The sequence below is a fragment of the Oncorhynchus kisutch genome, linkage group LG16 (genome assembly GCF_002021735.2).
Source record: "Oncorhynchus kisutch isolate 150728-3 linkage group LG16, Okis_V2, whole genome shotgun sequence".
NCBI lineage: Eukaryota > Metazoa > Chordata > Actinopteri > Salmoniformes > Salmonidae > Oncorhynchus > Oncorhynchus kisutch.
Window position 1 is genome coordinate 9,034,540 of NC_034189.2, and position 11,248 is coordinate 9,045,787.

At 41.6% G+C, this 11,248-nt stretch overlaps 1 protein-coding gene across 1 annotated transcript in view; it reads right to left on the bottom strand.

Annotated features, from left to right (window-relative positions):
• ppp2r5b (protein phosphatase 2, regulatory subunit B', beta) overlaps nt 1-11,195 on the bottom strand; it is an 18,189-nt gene extending 6,994 nt beyond the window's left edge. Inside the window, exons 1-3 of the mRNA XM_031791743.1 lie at nt 11,069-11,195; nt 10,654-10,713; nt 5,439-5,546 (exon numbers count right to left, since the gene is read on the bottom strand). The gene's annotated coding sequence lies outside the window, so the exon portion shown is untranslated. The remainder of the gene's footprint in view (nt 1-5,438; nt 5,547-10,653; nt 10,714-11,068) is intronic.
• Between the last annotated feature and the right edge of the window lie 53 nt (nt 11,196-11,248).

The following is an 11,248-nucleotide window of genomic DNA, read 5'->3' on the forward strand; positions in this document are numbered from 1 at the left end:
AGAATGAGTGATTAAAATGAGACGACAGGAGTTAAACCGTTTAAAGTATTAGAGTCAGATTAGTGACAAGCCCAGGGTAAATACACAGTTGGGTTCTGTTGTTAGGTGAGGGATTATGGGTATTGTAGTCTGTTTGGATAGGGTTTAGGAGATTTGACACTACTAATACAATATATTAATAATATACTATATACTATGTAGAGAATAGTGTCCCATTTGAGTGAATGGAGATTGGTAATTGTGCTCTTTCTCTCTCTGTGTGTGTGTTAATAAAAAATACATGGATCTGAACAGTGGGCGTCTGATTAAATACATGTAGGTCAAATAGATGTTTAGATTCAGAACACACACACACACACTTCAACAGAGATGAACACACACACACACACACACTTCAACAGAGATGAACACACGCACACACACTTCAACAGAGATGAACACACACACACACACTTCAACAGAGATGAACACACACACACACACTTCAACAGAGATGAACACACGCACACACACTTCAACAGAGATGAACACACGCACACACCTCAAGGATGAGTTCTAATATGACTAGGATGAGTTCTAACATGGCTAGGATGGGTTCTAACATGGCTAGGATGGGTTCTAATATGACTAGGATGGGTTCTAATATGACTAGGATGGGTTCTAATATGACTAGGATGGGTTCTAATATGACATGGATGGGTTTGAATATAACTAGAATGGGTTCTAATATGACTAGGATGGGTTCTAATATGACTAGGATGGGTTCTAACATAACTAGGATGTGTTCTAATATGACTAGGATGTGTTCTAATATGACTAGGATGGGTTCTAATATGACATGGATGGGTTCTAATATGACTAGGATGGGTTCTAATATGACTAGGATGGGTTCTAATATAACTAGGATGGGATCTAATATGACTAGGATGGTTCTAATATGACTAGGATGGGTTCTAATATGACTAGGATGGGTTCTAACATGACTAGGATGGGTTCTAACGTAACTAGGATGGGTTCTAATCTGACTAGGATGGGTTCTAATATGACTAGCATGGGTTCTAATATAACTAGGATGGGTTCTAACATGGCTAGGATGGGTTCTAATATGACTAGGATGGGTTCTAATATGACTAGGATGGGTTCTAATATGACAAGGATGGGTTCTAATATGACTAGGATGAGTTCTAATATGACTAGGATGAGTTCTAACATGGCTAGGATGGGTTCTAACATGGCTAGGATGGGTTCTAATATGACTAGGATGGGTTCTAATATGACTAGGATGGGTTCTAACATAACTAGGATGTGTTCTAATATGACTAGGATGTGTTCTAATATGACTAGGATGGGTTCTAATATGACATGGATGGGTTCTAATATGACTAGGATGGGTTCTAATATGACTAGGATGGGTTCTAATATAACTAGGATGGGATCTAATATGACTAGGATGGTTCTAATATGACTAGGATGGGTTCTAATATGACTAGGATGGGTTCTAACATGACTAGGATGGGTTCTAACGTAACTAGGATGGGTTCTAATCTGACTAGGATGGGTTCTAATATGACTAGCATGGGTTCTAATATAACTAGGATGGGTTCTAACATGGCTAGGATGGGTTCTAATATGACTAGGATGGGTTCTAATATGACTAGGATGGGTTCTAATATGACAAGGATGGGTTCTAATATGACTAGGATGGGTTCTAATATGACTAGGATGTGTTCTAATATGACAAGGATGGGTTCAAATATGACAAGGATGGGTTCTAATATGACTAGGATGGGTTCTAATATGACTAGGATGGGTTCTAATATGACTAGGATGGGTTCTAATATGACTAGCATGGGTTCTAATATGACTAGGATTGGTTCAGAAATACCTAGGACAGGTTCTAATATAGCTAGGATGGGTTCTAATATGACTAGGATTGGTTCAGAAATACCTAGGACAGGTTCTAATATAACTAGGATGGGTTCTAATATGACTAGGATGGGTTCTAATATGACTAGGATTGGTTCAGAAATACCTAGGACAGGTTCTAATATAACTAGGATGGGTTCTAATATGACTAGGATGGGTTCTAATATGACTAGGATGGGTTCTAGCATAACTACGATGGGTTCTAATATGACTAGGATGGGTTCTAGCATAATTACGATGGGTTCTAATATGACTAGGATGGGTTCTAATATGACTAGGATGGGTTCTAGCATAACTACGATGGGTTCTAATATGACTAGGATGGGTTCTAATATGACTAGGATTGGTTCTAGCATAACTACGATGGGTTCTAGCATAACTACGATGGGTTCTAATATGACTAGGATTGTGCCTTTTGCGTCTGGACAACGAAAGAGAGGTGATGTGAAAGCAATTAGAACAGGAGAGAAACAGCATATTGGTGGGTAGCGGTGCTGTAGCGGTGCTGTAGCGGTGGGTAGCGGTGCTGTAGCGGTGCTGTAGCGGTGCTGCAGCGGTGGGTAGCGGTGCTGCAGCGGTGGGTAGCGGTGCTGCAGCGGTGGGTAGCGGTGCTGCAGCGGTGCTGTAGCGGTGCTGTAGCGGTGGGTAGCGGTGCTGTAGCAGTGCTGTAGCGGTGCTGCAGTGGTGGGTAGCGGTGCTGTAGCGGTGGGTAGCGGTGCTGTAGCGGTGCTGTAGCGGTGGGTAGCGGTGCTGTAGCGGTGGGTAGCGGTGCTGTAGCGGTGGGTAGCGGTGCTGTAGCGGTGCTGTAGCGGTGGGTAGCGGTGCTGTAGCGGTGCTGTAGCGGTGGGGTAGCGGTGCTGTAGCAGTGGGTAGCGGTGCTGTAGCGGTGGGTAGCGGTGCTGTAGCGGTGGGTAGCGGTGGGTAGCGGTGCTGTAGCGGTGGGTAGCGGTGCTGTAGCGGTGGGTAGCGGTGCTGTAGCGGTGCTGTAGCGGTGGGTAGCGGTGCTGTAGCGGTGGGTAGCGGTGCTGTAGCGGTGGGTAGCGGTGGGTAGCGGTGCTGCAGCGGTGCTGTAGCGGTGGGTAGCGGTGCTGTAGCGGTGGGTAGCGGTGGGTAGAGGTGCTGTAGCGGTGGGTAGCGGTGGGTAGCGGTGCTGCAGCGGTGCTGTAGCGGTGCTGTAGCGGGTGGGTAGCGGTGCTGTAGCGGTGCTGTAGCGGTGGGTAGCGGTGCTGTAGCGGTGGGTAGCGTGCTGTAGCGGTGGGTAGCGGTGCTGTTAGCGGTGCTGCGGGTTGAATCATAACCCACAGTTCCCCCGGTTTATATCCGATAAATGGCATATGATGAAGTCCTTTCACAGGCAGCGCGTGACAAAACAACTAGCTGGTTATTGAGTTGCTGCTGTCCGTGAAAAAACATCTTGAATATGTGAAGATAATGTCGCTTGAGTATCATTGCAAATTTTGAGACAAGAAGAGTCTGTCAGGGAAGATAGACTCTCCCCAGAATGCTGTTTCCCCGCCAGTTCTTCTGCATTTGTTGTTTCATGTAAATGTACCCTTTGATTTTTGATTTTGATCTATTCTAAATTAGATATGTCACCAGCAGTAAATTTACCGAAAATCCCAGACATGTGGTTACATTAATGTATGTTAATGCATTATATTGCTAATTACGCCTACAGTCATTTAGTGTTCTCATTCTCGGAGTGGAAACGTTGTTTGCACAGTTCACAACCTGCTACACTTGTGAGAAAAACGTTTCTGATTCATTTCATGACCATCATTTACGAGATGTCCATTTTTTTCATTGTCTTTTGTTTGGAGTGCTCCATGTGAGCAATGATCGTGGGTCTGGTGTCTGTCTTGTTCGTGGTGAGGGAGCCCACGTCCCGAAGCACGCAGCCTACCTGGGTCTGCTGCACGCAAATGTAGGAAAGTGGCCATTTGTGGATGTTTCATTTCTGATTGTCTTAACTCACCATGTCCACCGCTAACAAGCTGAGCTTCTCACTACTTGTTTTCTTCACCTCACACAGGAAGTCAACAAAGTCTCTCTTTTCTTTACACCCATTGGGAATAACAGCCTAATCGTTCCTCACAGTAGGCCTATTTGAAAAAAAATCTTTCCCAACATTCTCCCCCTTAATATAATCACCAAGCCTCGGTGTGAAAGAGCAACATATCACAATCTGATGATCCCATATATCCAGTGGAAACGTCATAAAATAGCCTTCCTCTTTCCCTTAATTAAGTAAAAATAGCTGTCTGTTCTGAGCTCATCCGTGCAGGAAACGTTGAGCGCCAGAATAGGCTAGTTGATGCAATGTTGCAAGTTCGCTAGAGATAGCGCAAGTCAGGACAGATAGAAAGGGAGGTAGACAGGCGGACTAGATAGATTCATGTGATTTGAAATAACTGGAATTTTTTATCGATAGATTATATTTTCTCCTGTTTTCATTTGTTGGGTTTATCGATTTTTACTTAGTTGACAAATAGACGTTATATGCCAACAGCTGCATTGGTCATCTCTGAGTTCCGTGAGCTCGTTTCTGCAGCCACCAAGGCATCACGGTATTTCAGTGTGTTCATATGGCAGAGGCTGATGCTCTGGCATTAGTTTCATTTCAACTTTTCGATAAAAATTAAAATAATCATTTTACTACAGATTTTTAATATTAACCAGGCAACAATGATTTTGAGTAACAAAAAACATCATTATTGAAATTAAACTGTTCCAAAATGTGCATATGAAAATCACAGCTGGCATGCAGGCTGGTAGAAATGGTCAGATAAATTGTAGACTATGCTTCCGCAAACACGAAACTCACGCGCTGACTATGAAGTCTTCATAAAATAATTAACCTCCACATTTCTATGCTGGGATTTTCTAGGAAATCTGCATTTTAATCAAACAATTAACTATGTTTTCAACATGCCTCCAGTTGACATTTTAAAGTGGCGAGTGACGCGCCGATAGCCTGCATCATTTTGTTTTTTCTACTGGTCAATTTGGCCGGAGACAATTGTATTTATTGGCTAATGAAAACACGGACGGTATATACAGATTGAATAGAACTCAACATGTTTTAAACACAGATACATTTACATAGACACACATACATACTGGTGTGATGGTGTGACTTGTTCTGGATCTGCAGCCAGTGTGAATGTAGTGTGACTCGAGGCTGCTCTCCAGTGGTCATGGGTACACATTGCAGTCTCTCATATTTTTTTTATTTTTTTTAACCTTTTATTTAACTAGGCAAGTCAATAAAGAACAAATTCTTATTTTCAATGTTGGGTCTAGGAACAGCGGGTTAACTGCCTTGTTCAGGGGCAGAATGACAGATTTTTACCTTGTCAGCTCGGGAATTCAATCTTGCAACCTTCTGGTTACTAATCAAACGATCTAACCACGAGGCTACCTGCCGCCCCAGGTAGCCTATTTAGCACTTAATACTGGAGAATAGAGAGAGAGAGAGAAAGAGAGAGTCTATCTGTATGTGCGTGACTGACCTGTGCATGGAAGATGGACAGGGACTTGGCTGTGTGTAGAGGGATCAGGACTCGAACCAGGAACTGCTTGTGTTCCGACTTCAGGGGTAGCGCAAACCCGTTATAATGCTGTAGAGGGGGGTGGGGAGGGGGACAGAGAACGATAGAGAAAGAGAGAGAGAGATGATTAGAGAGCAGAGTGGGAGACGGGGACGTTTGGGTGGGCAGATGTGGAGAAAAGATAGAGAGAAAGAGAGAGGGGGATGGAAAGAGATAGGGGGATGAAAAAAGGAGTGAGAGAGAAAATAAAAGAGGGGAGAGGTAGAGGAAGAGCAACAGCGGGGAGGAAGAGTGGGAGGAGAAAAAGAGGAGAGGAGGAAAAAGGGATTAAGAAAAAAGTATCATATCTTGTCATCACCATCTCTCTCTCTCTCTGTCTCTGTCTCTCACTCACTCCCTCCTTCCCCCAAAACACTGACTCACTCCCTCCTTCACTCACTGGTTCACCCTCCTCCCTCCCTCCCTCCCTCCCTCCCTCCCTCCCTCCCTCCCTCCTCCCTCCCTCCCTGTCTCAGCATGAAGTTAGGTTTATGTGTTAATCAAGTCAGTGCCAAGGAGAAACTAAAACCAAGTTCAGGTACGAAGGAACAAACCTTCACCAGGACTGTGGATCTGGAGGGCCTAGAGCACCCAATATACAATATGTACAGAGGTAAAGCTGAACAGATGTACTGATACACCAGATAAAGAGAACACACCTGATGTAAAGATGTAAAGAGAATACACCTGATGTAAAGATGTAAAGAGAATACACCTGATGTAAAGATAAAGAGAACACACCTGATGTAAAGATAAAGAGAATACACCTGATGTAAAGATGTAAAGAGACCACACCTGATGTAAAGATAAAGAGAACACACCTGATGTAAAGATGTAAAGATAAAGAGAACACACTGATGTAAAGATAAAGAGAACACACCTGATGTAAAGATGTAAAGAGAATACACCTGATGTAAAGATAAAGAGAATACACCTGATGTAAAGATAAAGAGAACACACCTGATGTAAAGATAAAGAGAACACACCTGATGTAAAGATGTAAAGATAAAGAGAATACACCTGGTGTAAAGATGTAAAGAGAACACACCTGATGTAAAGATAAAGAGAACACACCTGGTGTAAAGATGTAAAGATAAAGAGAACACACCTGGTGTAAAGATGTAAAGATAAAGAGAACACACCTGGTGTAAAGATGTAAAGATAAAGAGAATACACCTGATGTAAAGATGTAAAGATAAAGAATAAACCTGGTGTAAAGATAAAGAGAACACACCTGATAGAGAAAGAGAGAGAGAGATGATTAGAGAGCAGAGTGGGAGACGGGGACGTTTGGGTGGGCAGATGTGGAGAAAAGATAGAGAGAAAGAGAGAGGGGGATGGAAAGAGAGAGGGGGATGGAAAGAGAGAGGGGGATGGAAAGAGAGAGGGGGATGAAAAAAGGAGTGAGAGAAAGAAAATAAAAGAGGGGAGAGGTAGAGGAAGAGCAACAGCGGGGAGGAAGAGTGGGAGGAGAAAAAGAGGAGAGGAGGAAAAAAGGGATTAAGAAAAAAGTATAATATCTTGTCATCACCATCTCTCTCTCTCTCTCTGTCTCTCACTCACTCCCTCCTTCCCCCAAAACACTGACTCACTCCCTCCTTCACTCACTGGTTCACCCTCCTCCCTCCCTCCCTCCCTCCCTGTCTCAGCATGAAGTTAGGTTTATGTGTTAATCAAGTCAGTGCCAAGCAGAAACTAAAACCAAGTTCAGGTACGAAGGAACAAACCTTCACCAGGACTGTGGATCTGGAGGGCCTAGAGCACCCAATAGACAATATGTACAGAGGTAAAGCTGAACAGATGTACTGATACACCAGATAGAGAACACACCTGATGTAAAGATGTAAAGAGAATACACCTGATGTAAAGATGTAAAGAGAACACACCTGATGTAAAGATAAAGAGAACACACCTGATGTAAAGATGTAAAGATAAAGAGAACACACCTGATGTAAAGATAAAGAGAACACACCTGATGTAAAGATAAAGAGAACACACCTGATGTAAATATGTAAAGAGAACACACCTGGTGTAAAAATAAAGAGAACACACCTGGTGTAAAGATAAAGAGAATACACCTGATGTAAAGATAAAGAGAATACACCTGATGTAAAGATAAAGAGAACACACCTGATGTAAAGATGTAAAGAGAACACACCTGATGTAAAGATGTAAAGATAAAGAGAACACACCTGATGTAAAGATAAAGAGAACACACCTGATGTAAAGATGTAAAGAGAACACACCTGATGTAAAGATAAAGAGAATACACCTGGTGTAAAGATAAAGAGAATACACCTGATGTAAAGATAAAGAGAACACACCTGGTGTAAAGATGTAAAGATAAAGAGAACACACCTGATGTAAAGATGTAAAGATAAAGAGAACACACCTGATGTAAAGATAAAGAGAATACACCTGATGTAAAGATAAAGAGAACACACCTGGTGTAAAGATAAAGAGAATACACCTGGTGTAAAGATGTAAAGAGAACACCCTGGTGTAAAGATGTAAAGAGAACACACCTGATGTAAAGATAAAGAGAACACACCTGATGTAAAGATAAAGAGAACACACCTGATGTAAAGATGTAAAGAGACCACACCTGATGTAAAGATAAAGAGAACACACCTGATGTAAAGATGTAAAGATAAAGAGAACACACCTGATGTAAAGATGTAAAGAGAACACACCTGATGTAAAGATAAAGAGAACACACCTGATGTAAAGATGTAAAGATAAAGAGAACACACCTGATGTAAAGATGTAAAGATAAAGAGAATACACCTGATGTAAAGATAAAGAGAACACACCTGATGTAAAGATAAAGAGAGCACACCTGATGTAAAGATGTAAAGATAAAGAGAGCACACCTGATGTAAAGATAAAGAGAGCACACCTGATGTAAAGATAAAGAGAACACACCTGATGTAAAGATGTAAAGATAAAGAGAGCACACCTGATGTAAAGATAAAGAGAGCACACCTGATGTAAAGATAAAGAGAACACACCTGGTGTAAAGATGTAAAGAGAACACACCTGATGTAAAGATAAAGAGACCACACCTGATGTAAAGATGTAAAGATAAAGAATAAACCTGATGTAAAGATAAAGAGAACACACCTGATGTAAAGATGTAAAGATAAAGAGAGCACACCTGATGTAAAGATAAAGAGAACACACCTGGTGTAAAGATGTAAAGAGACCACACCTGATGTAAAGATAAAGAGAACACACCTGGTGTAAAGATGTAAAGATAAAGAGAATAAACCTGAGAGAATACACCTGATGTAAAGATGTAAAGATAAAGAATAAACCTGGTGTAAAGATAAAGAGAACACACCTGATAGAGAAAGAGAGAGAGAGATGATTAGAGAGCAGAGTGGGAGACGGGGACGTTTGGGGTGGGCAGATGTGGAGAAAAGATAGAGAGAAAGAGAGAGGGGGATGGAAAGAGAGAGGGGGATGGAAAGAGAGAGGGGGATGGAAAGAGAGAGGGGGATGAAAAAAGGAGTGAGAGAAAGAAAATAAAAGAGGGGAGAGGGTAGAGGAAGAGCAACAGCGGGGAGGAAGAGTGGGAGGAGAAAAAGAGGAGAGGAGGAAAAAGGGATTAAGAAAAAAGTATAATATCTTGTCATCACCATCTCTCTCTCTCTCTCTCTGTCTCTCACTCACTCCCTCCTTCCCCCAAAACACTGACTCACTCCCTCCTTCACTCACTGGTTCACCCTCCTCCCTCCCTCCCTCCCTCCCTGTCTCAGCATGAAGTTAGGTTTATGTGTTAATCAAGTCAGTGCCAAGGAGAAACTAAAACCAAGTTCAGGTACGAAGGAACAAACCTTCACCAGGACTGTGGATCTGGAGGGCCTAGAGCACCCAATATACAATATGTACAGAGGTAAAGCTGAACAGATGTACTGATACACCAGATAAAGAGAACACACCTGATGTAAAGATGTAAAGAGAATACACCTGATGTAAAGATGTAAAGAGAACACACCTGATGTAAAGATAAAGAGAACACACCTGATGTAAAGATGTAAAGATAAAGAGAACACACCTGATGTAAAGATGTAAAGATAAAGAGAATACACCTGATGTAAAGATAAAGAGAACACACCTGATGTAAAGATAAAGAGAATACACCTGATGTAAAGATGTAAAGAGAATACACCTGATGTAAAGATAAAGAGAACACACCTGATGTAAAGATGTAAAGAGAATACACCTGATGTAAAGATGTAAAGATAAAGAGAACACACCTGATGTAAAGATAAAGAGAACACACCTGATGTAAAGATAAAGAGAACACACCTGATGTAAAGATAAAGAGAACACACCTGATGTAAAGATGTAAAGAGAATACACCTGATGTAAAGTGTAAAGATAAAGAGACCACACCTGATGTAAAGATGTAAAGAGAATACAACCTGATGTAAAGATGTAAAGATAAAGAGAACACACCTGATGTAAAGATAAAGAGAACACACCTGATGTAAAGATGTAAAGAGAATACACCTGATGTAAAGATAAAGAGAATACAAACCTGATGTAACGATAAAGAGAACACACCTGATGTAAAGATGTAAAGAGAATACACCTGATGTAAAGATAAAGAGAATACACCTGATGTAACGATAAAGAGAACACAACCTGATGTAAAGATGTAAAGAGAAACACCTGATGTAAAGATGTAAGAGAATACACCTGATGTAAAGATAAAGAGAATACACCTGATGTAAAGATAAGAGAACACACCTGATGTAAAGATAAAGAGAACACACCTGATGTAAGATAAAGAGAACACACCTGATGTAAAGATGTAAAGAGAATACACCTGATGATAAGAGAACACACCTGATGTAAAGATAAAGAGAACACACCTGATGTAAAGATAAAGAGAACACACCTGATGTAAAGATAAAGAGAACACACCTGATGTAAAGATAAAGAGAACACACCTGATGTAAAGATAAAGAGAACACACCTGATGTAAAGATGTAAAGAGACCACACCTGATGTAAAGATGTAAAGATAAAGAGAATACACCTGATGTAAAGATAAAGAGACCACACCTGATGTAAAGATAAAGAGAACACACCTGATGTAAAGATGTAAAGATGTAAAGAGAACACACCTGCCCAGAATCTCCAGTAGCTCTGCTACTCCGTTGAAGTGCTCAGTCTCATAGATGAACCTAGAGGAACACACACACACACACACACACACCACACACACACACACACACACACACGCAATGTTTCTATTTGCATTTGTTAGCGTATTACCTAAGGATGTTGATCTGTCTGTGAATGTTACTGTGTGTGTGTGTGTGTGTCTGAATGAGCGTCTCTGTGTGTGTGTGTGTGTGTGTGTGTGTGTGTGTGTGTGTGTGTGTGTGTGTGTGGTGTGTGTGTGTGTGGTGTGTGTGTGTGTGTGTGTGTGTGTGTTTGTGTGTGTGTGTGTGTGTGGTGGTTAGGGAAAATAGAAAATCAATTGTTGGTCCCCAAAAAGTCCTCATAAGTACAGTAAGACATAGCTGTGTGTTTTACCTGAGGAAGATGTTGTTGATCTGTTTACGTATGTACGCCCGCAGACCCAGCAGTTTGCCGTAGACACGATGCAGGATGGTCTTCAGGTATTCTCTCTCCCTGGGATCCTCACTGTCAAACAACTCCAACAGCTACATACACACACACACACACACATATACTGTAGAGAGAGAGAGAGAG